Here is a 24,715-nt window from a genome sequence, read left to right as displayed (position 1 = left end):
AATTTATTAAAAATAAAAAATGAAAAAAATGTAATGTACATACAGTAAGTATTCACAGCCTTTTCTCAATACTTTGTTGAAGCACCTTTGGCACCAATTACAGCCTCAAGTCTTTTGACTATGATTCTACAAGCTTGGCACACCTATTTTAGGGCATTTTCTTCCATTCTTCTTTGCAGGAACTCTCAAGGTCCATCAGGTTGGATCGGGAGCGTTGATGCACAGATATTTTCAGATCTCTGCAGAGATGTTCAATCGGGTCCAAGTCTGGGCTCTGGCTGGGCCACTCAAGGACATTCACAGAGTTGTCCTATAGCCACTCCTTGGCTGTGTGCCTAGGGTCATTGTCCTGTTGGAAGATGAACCTTCACCCCCAGTCTGAGGTCCAGAGCTCTCTGGAGCAGGTTTTCATCAATGTTTCTGTACATTGCTGCATTCATTTTTCCCTGGATCCTGACTAGTCTCCCAATTTCTGTCATTAAAAAACATCCCCACAGCATGATGCCGCCACCACCATTCTTCACTGTAGGGATGGTATTGACCAGGTGATTAGCGGTGCCTGGTTTCCTCCAGACATGACGCTTGCAATTCAGGCCAAAGAGTTCAATCTTTGTTTTATTAGACCACAGAATTTTGTTTCTCATGGTCTGAGTGTCCTTCAAGTGCCTTTTGGCAAACTCCAGGCTGGCTGTCATGTGCTTTTTACTGAGGGGTGGCTTGTGTCTCGCCACTCCACCATACAGGCCTGATTGGTGGAGTGCTGCAGAGATGGTTGTTCTTCTGGAAGGTTCTCCTCTCTCCACAGAGAAACGCTCAAGTTCTGTCAGAGTGACCATCAGGTTCTTGGTCACCTCCCTGACCAAGGCCCTTCTCCCCAAATGCTCAGTTTGACCGGGCCACCCATTCTAGCAAGAGTCCTGGTGGTTCCAAACTTCTTCCATTTAGGGTTGATGGAGGCCACTGTGCTCATTGGTACATTCAATGCTGCAGAAATGTTTCTGTATCCTTCCCCAGATCTGTGCCTCGATACAATCCTGTCTCTGAGGTCTACAGGCCAGTCCCTGGACTTCATGGCTTGGTTTGTGCTCTGACATGCACTGTTAACTGTGGGACCTTATATAGGCAGGTGTGTGCCTTTCCAAATCATGTCCAATCAACTGAATTTATCACAGGTGGACTCCAGTCAAGTTGTAGAAACATCATGGTTGAGGTCGGGACTAACCAAGGTCACCCAACCATGTCTTTATGAACCTTGCTTTGTGCACTGGTGCAGAGTTTTGTTGGAACAGAAAGGGGCCATCCCCAAACTGTTCCCACAAAGTTTGGAGCAAGAAATTGTCGAAAATGTCTTGGCATGCTGATGCCTTAAGAGTTCCCTTCACTGGAACTAAGGGACCAAGCCCAACCCCTGAAAACAACCCCACATCATAATCCCCTCTCCACCAAATGGTTTGGAACAGTGCACAAAGCAAGCTCCATAAAGTTATGGATGAGCGAGTTTGGGGTGAAGGAACTTGACTGGCCTACACAGAGTCCTGACCTCAACCCAGCAGAACACCTTTCAGATGAATTAGAGTGGAGTCTGCAAGCCAGATCTTCTCGTCCACATCAGTGCCTGACCTCACAATGTGCTTCTGGAAGAATTGTCAAACATTCACATAGACACACTCCTAAACCTTGTGGACAGCCTTCCCAGAAGAGTTGAAGCTGTTATAGTTGCAAAGGGTTGACCAACTCAACATTGAACCCTATGGACTAAGACTAAGATGGCATTAAAGTTCATCTGCATGTAAAAGCAGGGGTCCCAATACGTTTGGTATATAGGGTATAAACAGTATATCTGATAATGAAAGTTGCACAAATATGGACTCTTCATGGCACGGCATAGCCTTTATCAGACTCCATAACAACAGAAAGTGTAGCTGAGCATTTCTACTTCAGTAAAACAGTTAAGAACACAAACAGCTACTTATGTTTATGCATAAAAACAGCATCCCTCAGTGAAGTCCAGGGTAACTCTGGTAACACAGACAAACAGTTGGAGGGAGCCAAAGACCGAGGACACGGCAAAGCCACTCCATTGTAACCAGAGTACTCTGGTAGCAATCAAGGAGGGTCTTCCCACAGTGGCTAGGTCTTTTTGAGAAGCTGCATGTTATTAGACTCCTTCCTGGCTGCCTGCACTCCTATTTCGACAGTGGAAGGCCTCTTACGTGGTTGCTGATCACATGCCCAGCTACCTCCAAATCCTCAGGTGTTTCTTCTCTGAACTGCTGAGGAAGGGAAACTGAGAAACTTACCTCCCTTTGGTTCAGGAACCCAAAGAGTTGTGGGAAATGGCTGTCAGGGCTTGTACACACTGACCCGTGTGCATGCGCAACTTTACAGCATGGTTTTCGGCATTGATGATGTGACTGCCGTGCAAATGCATGGGAGTGAAATCATTGCGGCCTGGCAAAGCATTAGAACCCAAAAGAAAGACCAGGAGAAGATGGATGTGACAGACAGGGGCACTGACACTGCAGGGCTGAGGGGGGAGGGGGGGATTGCTTGTACTGTTGCAATATGCTATGTACACTAGCAGATTATGGCTAAAAGCTTAGGGGGGCCCATTTTATTTTTTTATATTTTTTGGGTGGGGGTTTATTCCACTTTAACCACTTGACCCCAGGAAGAATTAACCCCCCCCCCCCTTCACATGACCAGGCCATTTTTTGCAATACGGAACTGCATTACTTTAACCACTTAACGCAAACTGACGTAGGCCTATGTCGGCTGACTTTAAGTGGTTGTCCAGGTACCGTTGTTTAGAGCCGGCGGACGGCTATCCGGCTGTAATGACCGATGCGGCTCGGGAGCAATACTTCAGTAAAATAGAGCGTGTCCCCTTGAAGAAGTAGTATACATCAGTACCCCTCCTTCAGCAAGGCCTTGCTATATCTTCACTGGCAGTTGGAGCTCTTAACCACTTGCCGACCGCCGCACGACTATCTACGTCGGCGGTCAGCCCCTCACAGGCAAACTAACGTAGGGCTACGTCGCTTGCTTGTGAGGGTCTAGGGAGCGAGCGCGCGCCCCCGGAGGCGCCCTCCCGCTCCCGCGTGGTCACGGACCCCCCCGCGCGTGTGACCAGCGGACCCGATGTCCGCCGGCCACTCGGCGATCGGCGGGGGAGAGGGAGAATGTCAGGCAGCTTGTGTAAACAAGCCACCTGTCATTCTCCTCGCTGTAAAGACACTGATCACATGGATCTACTATGTAGATCCGTTGATCAGTGTCCTTACAGCTCAAGCCACAGCCAATCACAGTAGAAAGCACGCCCCTAGGGACACACACAGCCCCTCCCTCCCAAATAAAGTTAACCCCTTCACTACCAGTGTATTTTTACAGTAACAGTGCATATGTATAGCACTGATTACTGTAGAAATGTCACTGGTAACCCCAAAAGTGTCAAAAATGTCAGTCAAGGGTCCGATCTGTCCGCCGCAATGTCGCAGTACCGCAAAAAAAATCCCAGATCGCCGCCATTACGCGTTAAAAAAAAACAACAAAAATAAAAATCTTTCCCTTTGTTAGTAAACGCGATAACTTTTGCGCAAACCAATCAAAATACGCTTTTTGCGATTTTTTTTACCAAACATAGGTAGCATAAAACAAATTGGCCGAAAATGTTAAAAAATTTTGATTTTTACATTTTTTTGGGGGGGGATTTCATATAAAAAAATGTGAAAAATATTGCTATTTTTGCAAAATTGACGCTCTTTTTTTGTTTATAGCGCGTGATCAAAAAATCGCACAGGTGATCAAATACCACCAAAAGAAAGCTCTGTTTGTGGGAAAAAAAGGACGCCAAATTCGTTTAGGTACAGCGTCGCACGACTGCGCAATTGTCCGTTAAAGTCACGCAGTGCCGAATCGCAAAATACCCCCTGGTCGGAATGGGGGTAAAATCTTCCGGGGCTTAAGTGGTTAAAGACTTTCCAGGGTGATTATAAAATAGCAGGAGGATCAGTTGCTAGTTTGTAATCCCATAGGAAGTGATGTATATTGCTGTGTCTGCAGTCAGTGTGTAGATGAATAGGTTATACTTGCGGTCAGAACCCGACACAGGCACCCTCTCCCATGGATGTCCGTCCGTGAAGGCCCTGTAAGATAGGCGATGTGCTCTCCCATGCTCCGGCATCTGTGAAGAGGCCTCGCTTTGCCTTCTCAGGATGTCCAGCCGACCTCCACCCTCTTCAGCTAAACTGTGACAGCATCCACAGTATAGCTATCAGCATCTGCTCCGTTGAGGCTGGGTTCCGCGAGCAGGTCAGGCCTTGTGCACTAGGCTGCAGCTACAGCTGGTCCTTCACACACAGCAGGCTGATGTGCACTCACTGGGTCCCGGAAGCAAGAGCGCGTTCAAGCTGTTGAGCAGATAGGTTTATACCCTCTCCCATGATCCTTGGCTCCTCCACTGCTCCTTGGGAAAATAGCCCCCCAGCAATCCAGATAATGTTCTGCTATCTGTCCAGAACACTATCTCCCACAGTCCCCTCTCCTAGGCAGACCCCTGGGCAGTCTCAAGTACTCATGATACTGTTTATCCCCGAAACCTCTGCCCAGCAGCTCCACTTGGTCCACAGCACTCTGGATCCCTCTCTGCAGCTCAGCTCAACCTTCGTCCTCTAGGCCGACTGCCCAGGACACTCTCTCACTTGCGCTGACAGGAGGAGAGACAGCCGTCACCCTCCTCCTTGGACTCTGCTTCCCACCAAAGACCCTGCGTCATGTGCTCCCCTCAGACTTATACCCTATCCCATGATACTTTGTGGCAGATTCTGCCCTCTGAGATGGATACAAGCCCTGGTGTGCTATTTGTCAGGTTGCCTCCACTGTCCAATAAGAATGCTCATTGGACACAGTGGGGAGACTCCCCAGACTCAACAGACACCCTTGGAAGCACATGACCAGTGTTAATTTCGTCGACTAAAACCGACTAAAACGTTTTAGTCGACTAACACAATTCAGATGACTAAAATACGACTAAAACTAAAATGGCATTTTAGTCTTAAGACTAAAATACGACTAAAATTAAAATGGCATTTTAGTCAAAAGACTATAACTAAAACTAAATCAAAATTTGCTGCCAAAAATTAACACTGGTGCATGCTCAAAGCATAAATAATAACATATTAGATTTTTCACTCCAGGACCAGCAGTAGTATATAATGAGTTTGGAAATTGTAGAGAAATGCTTAAATAATGCATTACAAATTACAATTGAACTACACCCATTTGATTATAGATGACTAAAATGAGTTTTAGTCGACTAAAATGTAGGGCGTTTTAGTCGACTAAAATATACTGGAGTTTTAGTCGACTAAATACGACTAAAACTAAAACACTTGCAGAAGACTAAAATAGGACTAAAACTAAAATGCCATTTTAGTCCTAAGACTAAGACTAAAACTAAATTAAAATTTGCTGCCAAAATTAACACTGCACATGACAGCCTAACAAAATGATCAGGCCCTCCTGATATGCAGACAGGGCCACCCATATGCTTCTTCCTAGCACCTACCTAGGAGGGTGCTACAATATATTGGTAGTCCGATCTCAGCTACAAGTGTATATTAATTGGTTTGCGCAAAAGTTTTAGCATCTACAAACTATGGGATTTTTTTTTTTTTTTCTTATTGTTTTCTTTTTTTTACTAGTAATGGCGTCGATAAGTGACTTCTAGTGGGACAGTGATAATGCAGAAGCCATTCTGTCACTAACTGACACTTTTGACACCTTTTGGGGACCAGTGTCACTAATACAGTGTGCTTTTTAGGGGGAGAGATTACATTTATTCCCTGCTTTGCAGGAACACAGGAACAATGCCTTTCCTCCTGTCAAAACGGTGATCTGCCTTGTTTACATGCCTAACGATCTGTGAGTGCCAGAGGACATTGGTTACTGTGCACCCTCTGATCAGCTCCTGCTGATCCCGCGCAGAGATGCCACCCTGTAGCAGTAAATTTTAGTGGTTAAAAAAGCCTACATTTGCATCTGAGCATGGTCAGTAAATGGGCGCTCATTACAAAAGTGAATATATTGTGCTAAAATGGAAGCACAAACTGGGAATTATTGTATTACTTACAAATGCTAGTGCAAAGGAGAACTATGAAAGAGAAATATGTAGGCTGCAATGGCAGACATCCTTTTGTCTGTGTTAAAGTGGAGTTCCACCCTAAAATTTAACATCGGTCCATCTTCTTGCTCCGGGTCACCTGAAAAACAAATGGATAATCGCAATTTTTTTTTTTTTTTTTTTTTTTTTTTTACTTACCTTGTTTTAGAAGAAAATATACTTACCTTACTTTCTTTTCCTCCCTCTGCAGCCACGGCCCGTCGTCACTTCCTGGCTTGCAATGATTCCTGGGAGCTGAACGTCATTGCTCCCAGGAATCAATGCGCCTGCACCGGCCCCGACGTCAGTTCCAGTGCAGGCACGTCATACCTTGCTAAACAGCTTCTGGGCATGCCCAGAAGCTGTGCAGGGATGATGCTGCAGCCCCGGAAGTGACGGCGGGGTCGGTGCAGTGCATTGTGGGACGGAAGAGGGCGGAAGAGGACGCAGAAGAGGATCGCGCTGGCTTCAGCAGCCCACATCTGAGATGGCAACGCTGGACAAGACATTTTCAAGGTAAGTATTTCTTCTAAAAGGTAAGTGCAACCTGGGACAGTTCAGAGGCTATCCATTGTGGAATGCACTAGCCCTGACTGTCCCGGGGGTATTTCTATGTATTTTTTTTAGTTTTAGGTGGAACTCTGCTTTAAGGCCTGTACACACGATAAGAAAATCAGAAGTAAAATTTCGTCCAATGAACGATCTGCCGATTTTTTTATTGTTAGTTTATTGTTAGTACAGTGCTTTCGACAGCCGATTACGAATTTTCAGATGACAAAAACTGTATGTGCAGGCTATATAATTTTTTATCATACGTGAACACAGCGTCTGATTTTCGTTTGATTAGTACAGTTTTCATCCGAAAAATCATAAGAGCAAGAAATGAAAGAACACATATAAAACAATTCAACGCATGACATCACTTCTGAAGTTGAATTCTGTCGTACGAAAATTTTCGTATGAAAGTAGCCTCTTCCCTTTCCATACGAGGCTAGCATGCAACAAAAAACTAAAGAAAATTCATCCGATAATCTGACCTTGTGTATGAGGCTAAAGTTCCCTAGTTGTTATGCTAATTCCACAGCTTTTTCACATACCTGAAAAAGCTTGCAAAATTAGGAGTTCTGACTAATGCCTCGTACACACGTACCGATCATCGGCCGAACGATCGGCCGCCTTTTGTCCAGGGCTGTCCTGTCTGTTGAAAACTGCAAAAGACTGCACACGAATTTTGTCGGCCAACAACAGCCGACTGCAGAAGTGATGTCATGTGATGGTTAACTTTCCTTGTCTTTTTTTTTTCTGAGCATGCCCAGTCTTGCTAATCGGCTGTCTGTCGGCCGAATTCTGTACTGACTGGCGAACAATCGGCCGTTCTAGTGTGGGCCAACAAAAATTTTAATGCCTGCACGACAGATTCTGTTCGGCCGAAAGTGCGCTGTCGGCTGTCGGAAGCATCATACTAACAAGCCTACAATCGGCCGATCGGTCGTCGGCCGAATATTTATGGCCGACAATCGGTACGTGTGTACGGGGCTTAAATGTCTTGCATGAAGTCACAGACAGGCAGCAAACAGCACTGCAAGGTGGATGTCCCTTGTTCAAAGAAAAATTTGAGGGCTGAGAATAGTATGTAGGCTTATGCCTCGTACACACGCAACGATTATCGGCCGACCGATCTTCCGACTTTTGTCCAGAGTGGTGTTTTGTTGGTTGGAATGTGCCTAGACTGCACACAAATTTTCTCGGCCAACAAAAATCTACTTCAGAAGTGATGTCATGTGCTGGTTTACTTTCCGTGTGTTTTGGAGCATGCCCAGTCTTGCTCATCTGATTTTTGTCTGCCGAAATCTGTACTGACTGATGGAAAATCGGCCGTTGTGTTGTTGGCCAACAAAAATGTTAAGCCCCGTACACACGTACCGATTGTCGGCCGCAAATATTCGGCCGATTGTAGGCTTGTTAGTATGATGCTTCCGACAGCCGACAGCGCACTTTCGGCCGAACAGAATCTGTCATGCAAGCATTAAAATTTTTGTATGCCGACACCAGAACAGCCGATTGTTCACCAGTCAGTACAGATTTCGGCCGACAGACAGCAGATTAGCAAGACTGGGCATGCTCAGAAAAGAAAAAAGACAAGGAAAGTTAACCATCGCATGACATCACTTCTGCAGGCCGACAAAATTCGTGTGCAGTCTTTTGCAGTTTTCAACAGACACGACAGCCCTGGACAAAAGACGGCCGATCGTTCGGCCGACGATCAGTACGTTTGTACGGGGCTTTATAGCCTGCACACCAGATTTTTTTCGGCCGAAAAGTCTGAGTCTGTTGTCGGAAGCATCATACTAACAAGCCGAAAAACGGCCGATCGGACGTTGGCTGAAAATTCCCAGCCAATAATCGATGCGTGTGTACGGGGCATTAGGCTGGCCATACATGTTCAACTTTTGTTGTACAATTTTCTGTTAGATCTACCACAAACTACATAATGTGAGGTCAAAGCTAAACAACACATTCACTTGTATCTAATTAGGCAGGCCTTCGTACTACATACTTGAAGGTAAATTTCAAGAAAATTGGACAGAAAATTGTAAGAAAATTGTATCATGTATGGCCAGCCTTATGCCCCGTACACACGTGCAGATTATCTGAAGACTTTTGTCTGTAGACTTACCAAAACCATATAATATGAGGTTAAACCTAAACACTTTCAATTTGTATGCAATCCGGCAGGCCCTTGCACTACATAGAAAAGGTAAATCTGAAGACAAAAGTCTGCAGATAATCTGCACGTGTGTACGGGGAATTAAGCCCCGTACACACGTACCGATGGTCGGCTTACAAATGTTCCTCTTTTCTCCCCGGGATGTCGGTGTCTGCTGAAAAGTGCAAAGACAGCACAAGGACAGCACAAGAATTTTGTCCGCCGACTGCAGAAGTGATGTCATGTAATGGTTAACTTTCCCTGTGTTTTCTATTTTCTGAGCATGCCCAGTCTTGCAAATCTGCGGTCTGTCGGCCGAATTGTGTACTGACAGGCGAACAATCGTCCATTCTGGTGTCGGCATACAAATATTTTCATGTTTGCACGAAAGACTTTTGTCCGCGGATTGTGCGCAGACATCTGTCGGAGGCACCATACTAACACGCGTACAATCGGCAGATCCTTCGTCCACCGACGTTTGTATGCCGACGATCGGTACGTGTGTACGGGCCTTTAGGCTACCATCGCTGATCTAAGGCTGGGTTCACACTGCTGCACAGAGCGGCTCACAGCAGGGTCCATTGTGTCACTGTTCACCGTTTCAGGTCCGATTTCAGTCTGAATTTTTGGCTGAATTTGGACCGGAAACAGACAGGCAAGATGCACAGGACTCCTGTGCAATTTTCAATGGAGCTGCTCCAGAGATATTTGAACCGGCTCCATAGAGAGCCGGTCCCAATCTCCTGACATGCCAATTGGATGCGGGGAAATCCCCATCCAATTCACAATAGTGTGAACCCAGCCTTATTCTGAAAATTCTTATTGCTTGTCTGTATGTGACTTGCATCATTTCTGAGTAATTGACCAGGAACAAGCATTGAGCCAGCAAGGTTAGAGTGAAGTAAGGCCCCTTTCACACGAGCGATTCGATCAGATCCACCTGTCAGTTTTTTACCTGTCAGCGGATCTGATCGGTTCCTCCATGCATCCCTGTGGGGCAGCGGATGTCAGTGGAGACATGTCTGCTGCCATCCGCATCCGATCCTGTCCGTGAAATCCGGATGGATGGAAACCCTATATTCCATCCGTCCAGGGGATCGGATGGGATCGGATGAGAGCGGACAGGCGGTCCGCTCTCATCCGATTCCCCCATAGAGATGCACGGGGCTCTGACACCTCCCTCTCTGCACACAGAGCGGAGAGGGAGCTGTCCCCTTCCTGCTCAGAGGGGACCTGTGTTTATGATCCCCTGCTGAGCAGCACGGATCCGCCTAAGGAGGCGGACCGTGTGAAAGAGCCCTTACCTTCTGATCTTCCTGCTTATTTCTAGTCATTGAGTAATAAACCTAAAAAGTGCAGCACAAGGAAACGCACAATTTTAGTTACATTCCAGCATCATTCTGTAAAGAAATTCATGCTGTTAATAAAAGATCATTTTTACCAAAAAAATAAAATAAAATCAAAATGTAGCTGCTGCACACATCATTCATTTGATATTGATATTTGGACATAACCTGTGTTGCACACCTTGCCCTGAACATGTTAATAGTGGAAAGGGTTAAAGGCACCAACAGGTGGTAATAATCATGTTTATTACCATGATGTGAAGCTTTCAGGATAGCTCAGCCCAGACAGCAGGTAAGCACATTTTTCTCTGAATAAATACAACAGGGAGGGAAACTAAAATATTCATTTTTGTCATGTAAAGGACTGCATGTGACAACAATCTAAACTAAAAATTCAGTCAGGCTTGCACATGTAAGTTTAGTTTGCGAGTCCAGTCATAGTGCTCTAATAATAAACGAATGGCGTATCATCTATCATAGTGCTCTAATACCAAATTCTTTTTTTTTTTTTTTTCATTTTCGATAGAATAAGGGAAGGCCTAAACCATTGTCAATTTCTTTCTTTTTCTTTTTTTTGTTTTTATTGCTCCCTGTGCTAAGTAGGGAGATTGTCTTATAGACTCATGGATTGAAAAGATCTATTTCAAATGTAAAAGAAATCCCCTCTAATGGGCCATACACACTATAAGATTTTCTGAAGACTTTTTCCTTTAGACTTACCAAAACCATATAATATGAGGACAAACCTAAACACTTTCAATTTGTATATAATCTGGCAGGCCCTTGCACTACATAGAAAAGGTAAATCTGAAGGAAAAAGTCTTCAGAAAATCTTATAGTCTGTATGGCCATTAAGGCTGTCCATACATTATACAATTTTCTTAGAATTGTCTTTACAATTTTCTTGAAATGTAGCTTCAACTATGTAGTACAAAGGCCTGTGTAATTAGATACAAGTGAAAGTGTTGTTTAGCTATGACCTCCTATTATGTGGTTTGTGGTAAATCTAACAGAAAATTGAACAAGAAAATTGTACGTGTATGGCCAGCCTAAAGGAGTGGTTCACACTTGCAGCACCCCTCACTTCCCCTCTGAAAAGTGTTCCACATTGGATTTCTTTTTAGAGGGCAGTTGACAGGTGCTTGGGAGATATGTTGCCTGGTTTAACCCTGAATAGCCTGCACCATAAACGCATGTATTACACATGGTTGCAGCATGGGCCCATTCACTTGAATTGGTGGTGGTACTGCTTGCTCACCAAATCTAACATTGGGTATGATTTTTGCTGTATGTGTACAGCCCCAACTGACTGCCATTGCAGCTGGAGGGGGAAGTTAAACCATGGCTCAATCGTCAATTTTTACCACCACCTGGCTGCCTGTATGAGCAAGCCTTGCACCTAGGTTCACACGCCGTTTTGAAATTGTGCAAGTTCAGCTAAGCTTGCTCGATTTCAAGCCGGTGATTTCACAGATATCGTTCGAGTTCCTTCACAGATGTCTATTGAAATTGCACCCCAAAGTAGTACAAACTACTTTTGGGAATCGGTGCAGTGCTGCAAATTTGGCGTCACACTGACATATCAAATCGGACCAATGTGAATGTGGGCTTCCACAGATGTCATGGGAACAAGTGTCCCCTATGGACAATTTCCTTCTTTTTCCTGCTCTTGTGGGAGTCGTATCTGTGTTTTAGGGCCCTACGCGTTCAGGGGCACTTGATACAGCATTCAGTCTTGTCCAGTGGCAGCCTGCCATAGACTTTACCAGGCAGTGGGGCTGGGTGATGCACCTGTCCTTCCTGGATACACTAAAACGCCAGATAGGATACACTGCAGCTAGATAGTTCCATGTACAAGGAGTCTAACAATCAAGCAGCTGTCACTGCAAGCTGACATTTGAACGTTGCTTTGGGCGACAAAAGCACATATTTCCTCAGACGAGTCTGCACGAGTCCCTGTATGTACTGTTTTTTTTTATTTGTTTTATTAAATTGTTGTATGGTAAATTCAAGTACAATACAGTGCACTAGAAATACAAAAAAAAATTAAGTTTAGGTGATGATAATCCTGTTACTGTAGAGAATAAAAGAAACCTCCATGTGGGTAGAGCTAACCCTTAGGGCGAATGCTATACTTTATCTTAAGCAGTGTGGCTGAAAGTGTTGGCTTATATTGCATGTATTACTATGGTGACTGTTCACATATGGGCACCCAGGTGCATGTAGCTTGATGCTTGAAGCTCCAAAAACTGCATGAGCTACTTTTGGGGCAAAATTGTGTGTATTTGGCTCCATAGAATTCAGTGGGAATGCCTCAAAACACTCAAACCAAGCCTTTTTAGGTGTCTATTTTTCTGGCATTTTTGAGCCTGTAAGAACTGGTTCCCCCACCTTTCCATTGGCTGAAACAAAAGTGCCTGAAAAATATTTAAAATACGTTGCTAAAACACTTGTATATGCACTGAAACGCTCTAGGAAAAATTGCTGAAAACCACTCTGGTCAGGTGTGAATGCAGCCTGAATGCGGGAAGGTGCACTGTGTTACACGTTTTTTTAACTTGCGCTAAAAAAGAACTTTCTTTTCCAAGATTATATATACACTGAACAAAATTATAAACGCAACACTTTTTTGTTTTTTTTCCCCATTTTTCATGAGCTGAACTCAAAGATCTAAAACTTTGTCCATACCGCCCAACTTTCAAACTTGGGAATTAGGGACACTTGAGGGAGGCAGAGACCTGCGGTGCATTATGCACGCTGTGGCAAAAAGTGGGTGTGGCCAAATGTAACAGTGGGAGGGGCTTAAAGGGCATGATTAAACAAAATCCAGGCTTTGGATATATGCTGGAGGGTTGCTTTGGGAAGAGAAATTACTTGGCTAGAGTGTGAGGTGGTGGGGGGGCTTAGATATGTGCTGAGAGTGATCTGGGAAGGGAGAGGACTTGTGCTAGAAGGTGTGATGTGGGGGGTCAGATATATGCTGGGGGTGTTTTGGGAGGGGAAAGGATTTGTGCTAGGTGAGGGTGGGGGGATTCCAAATCCAACCCCCAACCCTTTTTAGCACAAGTCCTCTCCCCTCCAAAAGCTCTCCCCCCCCCCCCCCAGTACATATCCTCTAACCACTGGCCCTGTCAAATCACTTTTCCAAGTGTACATACAACATAAAAGGGGTAAATATCAACAAATGACAGAAGCAGCACTCCCTGTATCTACACACAATAATACAAAGGAGACCACTAAAACAAATGTGTTGTGCTGCAAATAATAAGTAATGTAAACCCACCAAATATTCAATAAAATATATAATATAACTACAACCATAAACAACAAATAAATATAAAGTACAACATTCATATAAGGTGAAGTGTAATAAATACATCCATAAACAAGTGATTTGGAAAGTTCATAAAATAGAAATAAATCAATAAATAGGTGATTGAAGAAGTTCATGAAAATGTGTAGATGGTGAAAGAACAACCAGGTGCAGTACTGCATGAAACTTTACACTTCACTTTATATGAATTTTGTACTTTATATTTTTTTTATTGTTTATGATTGTAGTTATATTATGCCTTTTATTGAATTTATGGTGGGTTCACATTTTCTATTATTTGGCAGTGCAACACATACAGAAAGACACACACACATTCTCACACACTCTCACATACAGACCCATACAACAACCTTATATATATATATATATATATATATATATACAGTAAACCCCCCTCCATTGCGGGGGTTACGTTCCGGACCCAGCCGCGAAAAGTGAAATTCCGCAAAATAGAAAAACCCTATTAAAATGCATTGTAGGCATGATTTTTTTACTGTCACTGTACGTGTAAAAGCATTTTAAGGTCTTTTATTACACTTTTAAAACAATAGAAACTCATTTAAACACATAAAAGATACTAAGAGACAGAGCAAGAGCTATGAAAAACACAAAAATATTTCATTTTTAATGATTTATATAGTAAAATAACATTACAAAAAAAAACGCAATATACCGGGACCGCAAAAACTGAACCGCGATGGAGCGGGGGTTACTGTATACACACAGTCACACACATATAAATATACTGTATGTGTGTGTATGTGTATATATATATATATCTATATCTCTCTCTATATATATATATATACACACACACACACAGTCACACAAATATAAATATACTGTGTGCATATATATATATATATATATATATATATATATATATATATATATATAATATGCACTCCCATACACACATATATATACACGCATACACACACTCCCATACTCACACACTTCCTCTACTTGAAGGGTGATGAATGGTCCATCCTTCCCCCCCCCCCCCCCCCCAGTCCTCCAATCCAGTCACTGGAAAGTTGCTGAAACTCCGTTCCGTCCCTGCTCTCAGATCGGCAACAGGTGGGCGGAGCTGGAGTTATATTTTGCTGCCTGGGTTGAAGAGCCAGTCCCCACCTCTAGTCCTTGCCTCCAATCAGCAACAGGGGGGTGGGTCTTGAAGTTTGTCCATCTCCTGTGATGTTTTCCAGCCCGCATTCATGACATTCTAGGGGCGGGGCTGTGGCATACCCGGGCTCCCTACAGGAGGTTAGTGTGTGGGAGGTGCGGGGGGCTCCCTAATGATCGGCTACAGTGCGCATGTAATAAAGGAGCCCGACACTGGTTTCCGGGACTCCAGCCGGGCTCCGCGGGATGCCGGGATTTACTTGTAATAACGGGACAGTCCCAGCAAATCCGGGACGGTTGGGGGGTATGCTTTGTCTATGAAAGCAAAAGGCCTATTTCTCTCAAATATTGTTCACAAATCTGTCTAAATCTGTGTTAGTTAGCACTTCTACTTTGCCGACATAACTCATCCACCTCACAGGTGTGGCATATCAAGATGCTGATTAGACAGCATGATTATCGCACAGGTGTGCCTTAGGCTGGCCACAATTAAAGGCCACTCTAAAATCAGGGCCGTCTTTAATGCGGGGCTAAAGGGGCAGCTGCCCAGGGCCCTGTCATTGTTGGGGAGGGCCCAAAGCAGCTGCCCCTGGAAACCGCGCTGCCCTTAAATAGTTCTCCTGGTGTAGCGGTCACGAATACAGCTGCTTGTCCTCCCCCCGTTTGCTTTCCTGGCCGGTTAACACAAGACAAGGGACACTGACAAAGGAGAAGCACAGTTACAGACTGCATGTGTAAGAGCTGGCTCGTCCTGACAGGGAATGAGGAAGAGCGTCTTTCCTAGCTCCCTGCCCCCATCCTGCCTCTCAGACTTCTATAGCACAGCACAGAACAGAGTGAAGTGTTCTGGCTGCATGCTACAGATCTGATAGGCGGAGACTGCATTGTGTGTTTGTTGGAAAAAGAGAGCGCACACATATAACAGAATGGTGCAGCATCACTGTGAGGATGAGAACTGTAAGAAAGAGGGGGGTGAATTTGTGAAAATAGGTGGGAACTGTAAAGGGGGAGGGGTTACAGAGGTGGCTTTGGACAGGTGGGGGATACAGAGGTGGCTGTGGGCAGGTGGGGGATACAGAGGTGGCTGTGGGCAGGTGGGGGATACAGAGGTGGCTGTGGGCAGGTGGGGGATACAGAGGTGGCTGTGGGCAGGTGGGGGATACAGAGGTGGCTGTGGGCAGGTGGGGGATACAGAGGTGGCTGTGGGCAGGTGGGGGATACAGAGGTGGCTGTGGGCAGGTGGGGGATATAGAGGTGGCTGTGGGCAGGTGGGGGATATAGAGGTGGCTGTGGGCAGGTGGGGGATATAGAGGTGGCTGTGGGCAGGTGGGGGATACAGAGGTGGCTGTGGACATGGGGGGATACAGAGGTGGCTGTGGACATGGGGGGGATACAGAGGTGGCTGCAGACAGGTGGGTACAGATTATGTGTTTGGTTTTTGGGATTTTGGGCTAGAGAGTGAAATTGCATGGGGAGGGGGGCCCAAGAAAATGCTTGCCCAGGGTCCAAACAATATTAAAGACAGCCTTGTCTAAAATGTGCAGTTTTATCACACAGCACAATGTCACAGATGTCACAAGTTTTGAGGGAGTGTGCAGTTGGCATGCTGACTGCAGGAATGTCCCCCAGAGCTGTTGCCTGTGAATTGAATGTTCATTTCTCTACCATAAGCCGTCGCCACAGGTGTTTCAGAGAATTTGGCAGTATATCCAACTGGCCTCACAACCGCAGACCACGTGTAACCACACCAGCCCAGGTCCTCCACATCCAACATCTTCATCTCCAAGATTGTCTGAGACCAGCCACCTGGACCGCTGCTGCAACAATCGATTTGCATAACCAAACAATTTCTGCACAAACTGTTAGAAACCATCTCTGATAAACTCATCTGCATGCTTGTCGTCCTCATCGGGGTCTCGACCTTACTGCAGTTCATCGTCGTAACCGACTTGAGTGGGCAAATGCTCACATTCAATGGCGTCTGGCACTTTGGAGAGGTGTTCTTCACAGATGAATCCCAGCAGGACTGGCCCAAGACATTGTGCTGCCTGGGCCCAAGAATTAATTTCTGCCCCCCTAAAGAAAAATCACGCCCAACAAAAGGCCCCCACATCCATTATTTTATATAAATATAAAATTTAGAAAATAATATATTTATGGTTCTCTTCTTCCATAGCTCACCACCTGACCGGTCTACCAAACACCCACTGTCTGTCCTCTGGTCGCTCCTGTATCTGCCGCGGCCACTGCCCTAGAATATCCAGCCTGCCCTGTGTGAGATGAAGTGTGCTGATGTCTGACCTCATTTGCACACCACAATCACGTGAGGGACGTTCCCCCAGAGGAGATGCTCCACCTCCCCATACTCATTCGTTTGCACTATGGGCGGCAGTATGAGATGGGAAATGCCACCTGTAATGCGCCGCAAACGAATGACACACAAAACTGCTGGTAAAAAAAATCCTGGGAATCAATTTGCTGCCCCTCTCCAAGTGGACACTGCAGGACCCATGGTAGAGCCAGTCCTGAATCCCAGTTTTTACTGTACAGGGCAGATGGCAGACAGCGTATATGGTATTGTGTGGGTGAGCAGTTTGCTGATGTCAACGTTGTGGATCGAGTGGCCCTTGGTGGTGGGGGAGGGGGGTTTATGGTATGGACAGGCGTATGTTATGGACAACAAACACAGGTGCATTTTATTGATGGCATTTTGAATGCACATTGATACCATGACAAGATCCTGACCATCACCTAATGTTGCAGCAAGATAATACACGGCCCCATGTTGCAAGAATCTGTACTCAATTCCTGGAAGTTAAAACATCCCAGTTCTTGCATGGACAGCATACTCAACGGACATGTCACCCATTGAGCATGTTTGGGATGCTCTGGATTGGCTTACACAACAGCGTGTTCCAGGTCTCCTGCCAATTTCCAGCAGCTTCGCACAGCCATTGAAGAGTAGTGGACCAACATTCCACAGGCCACAATCAACAACCTGATTAACTCTATGCGAAGGAGATGTGTTGCACTGCGTGAGACAAATGGTGATCACGCCAGATACTGACTGGACCCCCTCCCCCCAATACAGTAAAACTGAACATTTTAGAGTAGCCAGAGGCACACCTGTGCAATAATCATGCTGTCTAATCAGAATCTTGATATGCCACACCTGTGAGGTGGATGGATTATCTCAGCAAAGGAGAAGTGCTCACTAACACAGATTTAGACAGATTTGTGAACAATATTTGAGAGAAAAAGGCCTTTTGCGTACATAGACAACGTTTTAGATCTTTGAGTTCAGCTCATGAAAAATGGAGGAAAAAACAAGTGTTGCGTTTATAATTTTGTTCAGTGTATATATTTCAATCTTGGAAAAGAAAGTTGCTTTTTTTATTGCAAGTTAAAAAAATGTGTAACACAGTGCACCTAACCTCATTCAGGCTGCATTCACACCTGACCAGAGTGGTTTTCAGCAATTTTTCCTAGAGTGTTTCAGTGCATATACAAGTGTTTTAGCAATGTATTTTAAAGATTTCACTTGTGTATCCAAGTTTCATGCACTTTTGTTTCAGCCAATGGAAAACTCCAGGTGGGGTAATAATCATGCTGGTCTCTGCATTGAAGGGGGCACCCTGGTCTCTGCATTGAAGGGGGCACGATGATCTCTGCATTGAAAGGGGGCACACTGTTTACTCTGCATTGAAAGGGGGCACGCTGGTCTCTGCATTGAAAGGGGGCACGCTGGTCTCTGCATTGAAAGGGGGCACGCTGGTCTCTGCATTGAAAGGGGGTACGCTGGTCATTCTGCATTGAAAGGGGGTACGCTGGTCATTCTGCATTGAAAGGGGGCACGCTGGTCTTTCTGCATTGAAAGGGGGCATGCTGTGGTCTCTCTGCATTGAAAGGGGGCACGCTGTGGTCTCTCTGCATTGAAAGGGGGCATGCTGTGGTCTCTCTGCATTGAAAGGGGGCACGCTGTGGTCTCTCTGCATTGAAAGGGGCACACTATACCTTGATTACTGAAGGCCCCTTTCACACTTTTGTGACCTCAAAGTCACACAATTTTTTACAGCGTTTTTTGCCGCAAAGCAATGCCTTTTTAAATTTTTCTGTTTGCGCGCCCTCCCCACCCACCAAAAAAAATTTTGAGCACCAGCCGCCACTGGCACTGATTACTGTAGTAATGTCACTGGTACCCCCAAGAGTGTCAAAAATGTCGGTCAAGGGTCCGATCTGTCCGCCATAATGAGGCAGTCACGCAAAAAAAATCGCAGATTGCCGTCATTACTAGTTAAAAAAAAAAAAAAAAACACTAAAAATGACAAATCTTTCCCGTAGTTAGTAAACGCAATAACTTTTGCGCAAGTCAATCAAAATACGCTTTTTTTTTTACCAAAAATATGTAGCAGAAAACAAAATGGCCTAAAATGTTAAAAAAAATTAGATTTTTACTTCTTTTTTTTGAGAATTTCATATAAAAAAATGTGAAAAATATTGTTATTTTTTCAAAATTGTCGCTCCTTTTTTTTTTTTTTTTGTTTATAGCGCAAAAAGTAAAAATTGAACAGGTGATCAAATACCAAATACCCCAAAAGCTCTGTTTGTGGGGAAAAAAGGATGTCAATTTCATTTTGGTACAGCGTCGCACGACCGCGTGATTGTCAGTTACAGTCACGCAGTGCCAAATTGCAAAATAGGGCCTGGTCTTTAAGCAGCCAAATCCTCCAGGGCTTAAGTGGTTAATATTTGTAAAAAAAAAAAAATTGTTTTTACATATATTTTTTGCAGTCTCTTTGGTGGCACACCTAAAGTCCCATTGTATTCCTCTCTGAGTTAGGATGGTGCCTCATTGAGTTAATGTGCTTATATGTTTTAAGGGCTCCACCATTACCAATATTTCTATGAAAATGGGATTTCTCGGAGGCCTCGTTTGCATGGACGCTATGGACAAGTACAGTGTAAATGAGCCATTTGTTTATGTGGCTGGAGCAACTGAGAAATATGTGCAGGAAGCCTAGGATACTTTTTGAAGACATAAAGGCTGTACAGACATGTGCAGAATGGAATTTTTCAACATAGTAGCATATTTCCAAATGGGTTTGATTAATAATCAGTGAGGTTTAATCATACGGAGCAAGTATAAATCAGAATCATGTTTTCTTTTTAGTCATCATTAGTACATTTTATTCTGTGGTTTGTCCTGTTTATTACAACACCAACTTCCCCTGGGCTAAAGCATTGTGAAGTTCTTTACAAATAAAATAAAGTTATATGTTTTAAATGTATTTAATGCAACAGTACAAAAGCGGCGAAAAAATTTGAGCATTACACAAATATTAATTTTCACAAAGTCGGGTGCCTCAGTGTTTTTAGATATTTTTGTCAGATATTACTATGGTATATTGAAGTATAATTACAAACGTTAATAGGTGTCCAAAAAGTAGAAACAAGAGGAGTCGCAAAGAAATGGCTCAACACAGGTTTTTGGAAAATTAAATAAATGAAAAAACTTTATTGAAAATATGTCACATAAAATCCAACATGTCTGTGAATAAGTACTTATGGATAGCCTGTGAGATCTCTCCCACAGTAACCTGCGTCCAAGCTCAATGAAAACACCATAAACTGTAAATGCACTCCGCCCCCCAGCTGGGTACCACACAGCCCCCCCCCCCCCCATGAAGTGTGAATCCGGTCAGCACAAGAGACCACCTACACTGTTGTTGCTGGGGATACACCCCTATTTCCATTTAGGTACTCCTAGTTGAGTTGTGTAATGGACAGTTAGAAAAAGGATCAAGATGGCCCCAGAACCAGGACCCGTTGAGCAAAAAGGTCCAATGTGAAAGTCCTATATCAATGGGCCAGCAGAGGGAGTGATTCATATGGGTCAGCCCATCAATCAGCCAGGTACATAGTAATTCAGACACTGCAATCTTGCAACTTTATGAGGTCCCTCATTCTTGGTCTTGATTGCTGGAAAATTATTGGCACTCACAAAGGAAGATCCAGTCAGAAGTGAATAAATGTTTAAACAGTCCACAATATGGGTGTATAGTGACCCTTAATGAATCCAAGCAGTATGTGGCAGATTCAGCAGCTATCACATTATAGGGCTGGCTTTTATGTCTGAACCAGACTTCGCAGAGCTCAAGCCGCAGTTGGTATGTATGACCAAAGTATCACCTCACCATCAGGGTTTGTGATGGTATCGGCTGTTAGCCTCAGTCATTGGCCAGTTTAAGCCGAACAAATGTCCAGAACAGTCTGGATTTATAGTGCAAACTCTGGCATGACTACAATTGTAAAGATGAAAAATATCTCTTTCCGATCCGGTGGAAAGTATGCTGCTGTTGCTGCTTTTACAGGTTTGGGTCATATACCATCCATTGGGAGATTGGATCGTAGATGGAGTTTTTCAGAAGGTTCTCTTCCAGTGAGCTACTGAATAGGGTACAGGTTAATGAACGCTGTAATTAGCCAGACTGCGTGTGGGTACCAGGAGTAGGCGTCAGAGCAATGACATCATGTGGTCAGAGAGAGGTACTGCAATTCATCAAATATATAGACTAAACCTCAATCCTGGAAACAAAACCCAGAGTGAGGAATATTAGTAAGGGGGAAAAGGGAACACACAAAAAAATTCAAAAAGTAGCTAGATGAGAGATCAACAGAGAATCAAGAATATACCTTTTGCATTTTATATATAACAGTGGAAAACAGCTTTTTCTTATTCTTGGCACATAACGTGATCCATATTTAATTTTAATTTTGGATACGGCACAGAGTTCCTCCCATTAAAGAATTAAAGGAAAGCCTAAAAGGGAGCATAAATAACTAAATGTTGTGACTAAATCACTGCATCTATAAATCCTCAATGGGATAGTCTCCCCGTGGGGTAAGCATTACATTTATGCCACCCTATTGATTTTGGGCATACCTGGTCATTATTGGCTGGGGTCAGAGCTGGTATATATTCCAGGTCTGCCACTACTCAAAATACAAAAAATAAAAATGGAAGTCTGGATTCCTTTTTCTGACAGTGTCAATAAGCATTCTAAGGCTCCAAAAATACCTTGAGACTCATCTCAGTATTGAGCCCATAAGGCACCAGGGTATTAAGCCTAAAAATCCAGGCCTTTTCTCTCTGGAGTAGGACCCTGTCAAAATCTCCTCTTCTAGGGGAAAGATTTAGAGCAAAGAATTATTTGACCTTCAAACCTTTTGTACTGCCATTATATTTTTCTGCGAAATGTAATGCTAGCAGGGTTTTTCTTTTAGGCGAATGCTCTTAAGGTGCTCATTTATTCGGACCCTCAACTGTCTTTTTAGTTTTGCCTATGTATAGTTTTCTACATGTGCATTCAATAATGTACAATACCCGGGAGGTAGCACAGTTAATGAACTGTCAGATGAAGTAGGTTTGAGACTGCCCCGAGTCCATAAACTTGTCAGTCTTGTCAACAAACCTGCAGATTTCGCAATGGCCACAGGGATGCATACCACTCGGGGGGGGGGGGGTCAGTCAGCCAGTTATGGCTGGTTTTTCTTTTGTATTCAGAATGGACCAACACATCATTGAGGTTATTGGCTCGTTTTGCCACCATCAGTGGTCTTGGTCCTACCGTTTTGCTAAGTCTCTCCGATCTACGTAGCATGTGCCAGTGGTCCTCCAAAATCCTTTTCACATCCTGCCATTGCCCCCCATATTTGGTGATCAATCTTGGATAGGAATTTGTTGTGGGTAGCTGCTTATCCCTAGGTACTAGTAATTCCTGATGGGTACGTTTACCGGCCAATCGTTTTGCTCTCCTAAGTACCCTGTGTGAGTAACCTCTCTCCCTGAAGCGCTTATATAATTTTTCAGCCTCCTGAAGATATTCACTGTAGTTCGTACAATTTCTCTTGATTCTTATAAATTGCCCCACTGGAATCCCTTTAAGGGATTCGGGGTGATGGCTGTCTGCCCGAAGCAGAGTATTTGCTGCTGTGTCCTTTCTAAAGGTGGTTGTATAAAGTCTACCTTCATTAAGAGAGATTTTTAAATCCAAGAAGGGGATTTGTGTCTTATCAACTGTATAGGTCAATCTTATATTCCGACTGTTAGAGTTGAGTTCTACCATGAACTCCTCCAGCTCCAGGGCAGTGCCCTCCCAGACCCCGAATATGTCGTCGATGAACCTCAGCCAAGTTTTAACATGGCTGAGGTACATCAAGGAAGTGTAGACTGTCTCTTCCTCCCAGAGGCCTAGATGTAAGCAGGCATATGAGGGGGCCCAGGGTGCGCCCATAGCAGTGCCTCTTATTTGTTGGTAATTTTTTCCAAGCAATTGAAAGTAATTATTGGTAAGGGCCAGTTCCAAAATTTCCAAGAGGAACTCATTTTAAACTCCGAACTGGGGATACTTTTTCTCCAAGAAATGGTACATGGCCATCATGCCCCAATCATTCGGTATAGATGTGTAGAGGGATTCCACATCTATACCGATGAGGAGTGATTCCTCAGAGATTCGAAGGTTCTCGATTTTGTTAAGGACATCACCTATATCCCTGGCGTATGAGGGTAAGTCAATCACCAACTCTTTGATTAGGGAATCTAAATATTTGCCTAACCTGTCCTCCAGGGGGCCACCCATCACCGAGACAATAGGTCCTGGGGGGTTTTTGAGGTTCTTGTGTATTTTAGGTATAATATAGAATGTTGGCACATTAAATTGGTGATTAAGTTAGCCTCATATGCCAGGGAAAGTTTTTTATTAATTCTCTCCACCAGATTTGGGAAGGGATTTATATCCAATCTCAAATAGGTGCTGCTGTCGGAGAGTAGCCGAAAAACCTCTTTTTCGTAGCTAGTCTCCGACAACAGCACCACATTACCACCCTTATCACTCTTTTTGATAACAACCCCCTCTGCTACTCTGAGTTCCTCGAGGGCTATTCTCTCATCAGGGGATAGATTATCAGTAGTCGGGGGACACCAATTTAATTTTTTCAGGTCCTCTTCCACCAACATAAGGAACGTACTGAGCCACTTATTGCTACAAAATTTAGGCATAGCAGTAGACTTTATTGTAATATTTGGCTTTCTTCTATACATTCCTGGTTCTAAGAGGTCTTCTTCATCCGATAGTTCTTCCCCCCCCCCCCCCGCCTCCTCCAGCAGGGAGTTAAGTATACCTAGGGCTTCCTTGTCCTTTGGGTCCAGAACTTGGGGCTCCCCCCCCCCACCACCATCCCCCTCAGGAGAGTAAAGGGAAGAATAGTACACCTTTCGGAGGAAGAAGCATATATCCTTATATACCTCAAAGTGATCAATCTTGGTGGATGGAGAAAAAGAAAGACCCCCTTTGCAGTAGCCTAATATGACGCTCCTCAAGTGGGAATTCAGATAGATTAACTACCTTACGGTCATTATCAGGTTGATTCAATTAATCTTTCTGCTTTTAGAGTTAGAATTGTGCCTGGTCCAGGAATCATTTCTGGTTCCTCGACAGTGTTCTCTTTTCTTTTTCAGGTCTTATCTCTCCTTCTGGGCCTCTTCCCCCCCCCCTCTTTTTTTCCTTTCCCTGTACTGGTTTTGAGAATGCTCTTGAGGGGAGGGGGTGGTTCTCCCTCCTCTGAGGAGTCCCTCTCTAAAAAATAGACTCCTCCTCCTCGCTACCTGATTGTACTGATCGAGTTTTAGATCTATTTCTGGCAGAACTAACTCTGTCAGAATCTGCTTCTTCTATTTCTTGGGGTGAGGTCAAAGATCTCCCCCTTTGACCAATCATTGAGGTCCCTTCGAAATTTAGACTGCTTGGTATTTCTTAGATTTCTCTGTGATCTCTCTATTTCCTTCCACAATTGTTCATTAAATTTATTGAATTCCCCAAGATCCTTAAATGGTTCCAATTTTTTCCCCAGTGCTCTTAATCTCCACCTCCTAGAGATTCCAACTGAAGTTTCTCCTCCTCCACAATTAACTTAATTATTTCTATACCATGTGCTATACATTGTGTTTTCCATTTCTCTAAGAAACGGTCAGTCTGGAGGTGAAC

This window comes from Pelophylax lessonae (assembly GCF_965119305.1).
Source record: "Pelophylax lessonae genome assembly, chromosome: 2".
NCBI classification, from domain to species: domain Eukaryota; kingdom Metazoa; phylum Chordata; class Amphibia; order Anura; family Ranidae; genus Pelophylax; species Pelophylax lessonae.
Note: the sequence above shows the minus strand (reverse complement) of the source record.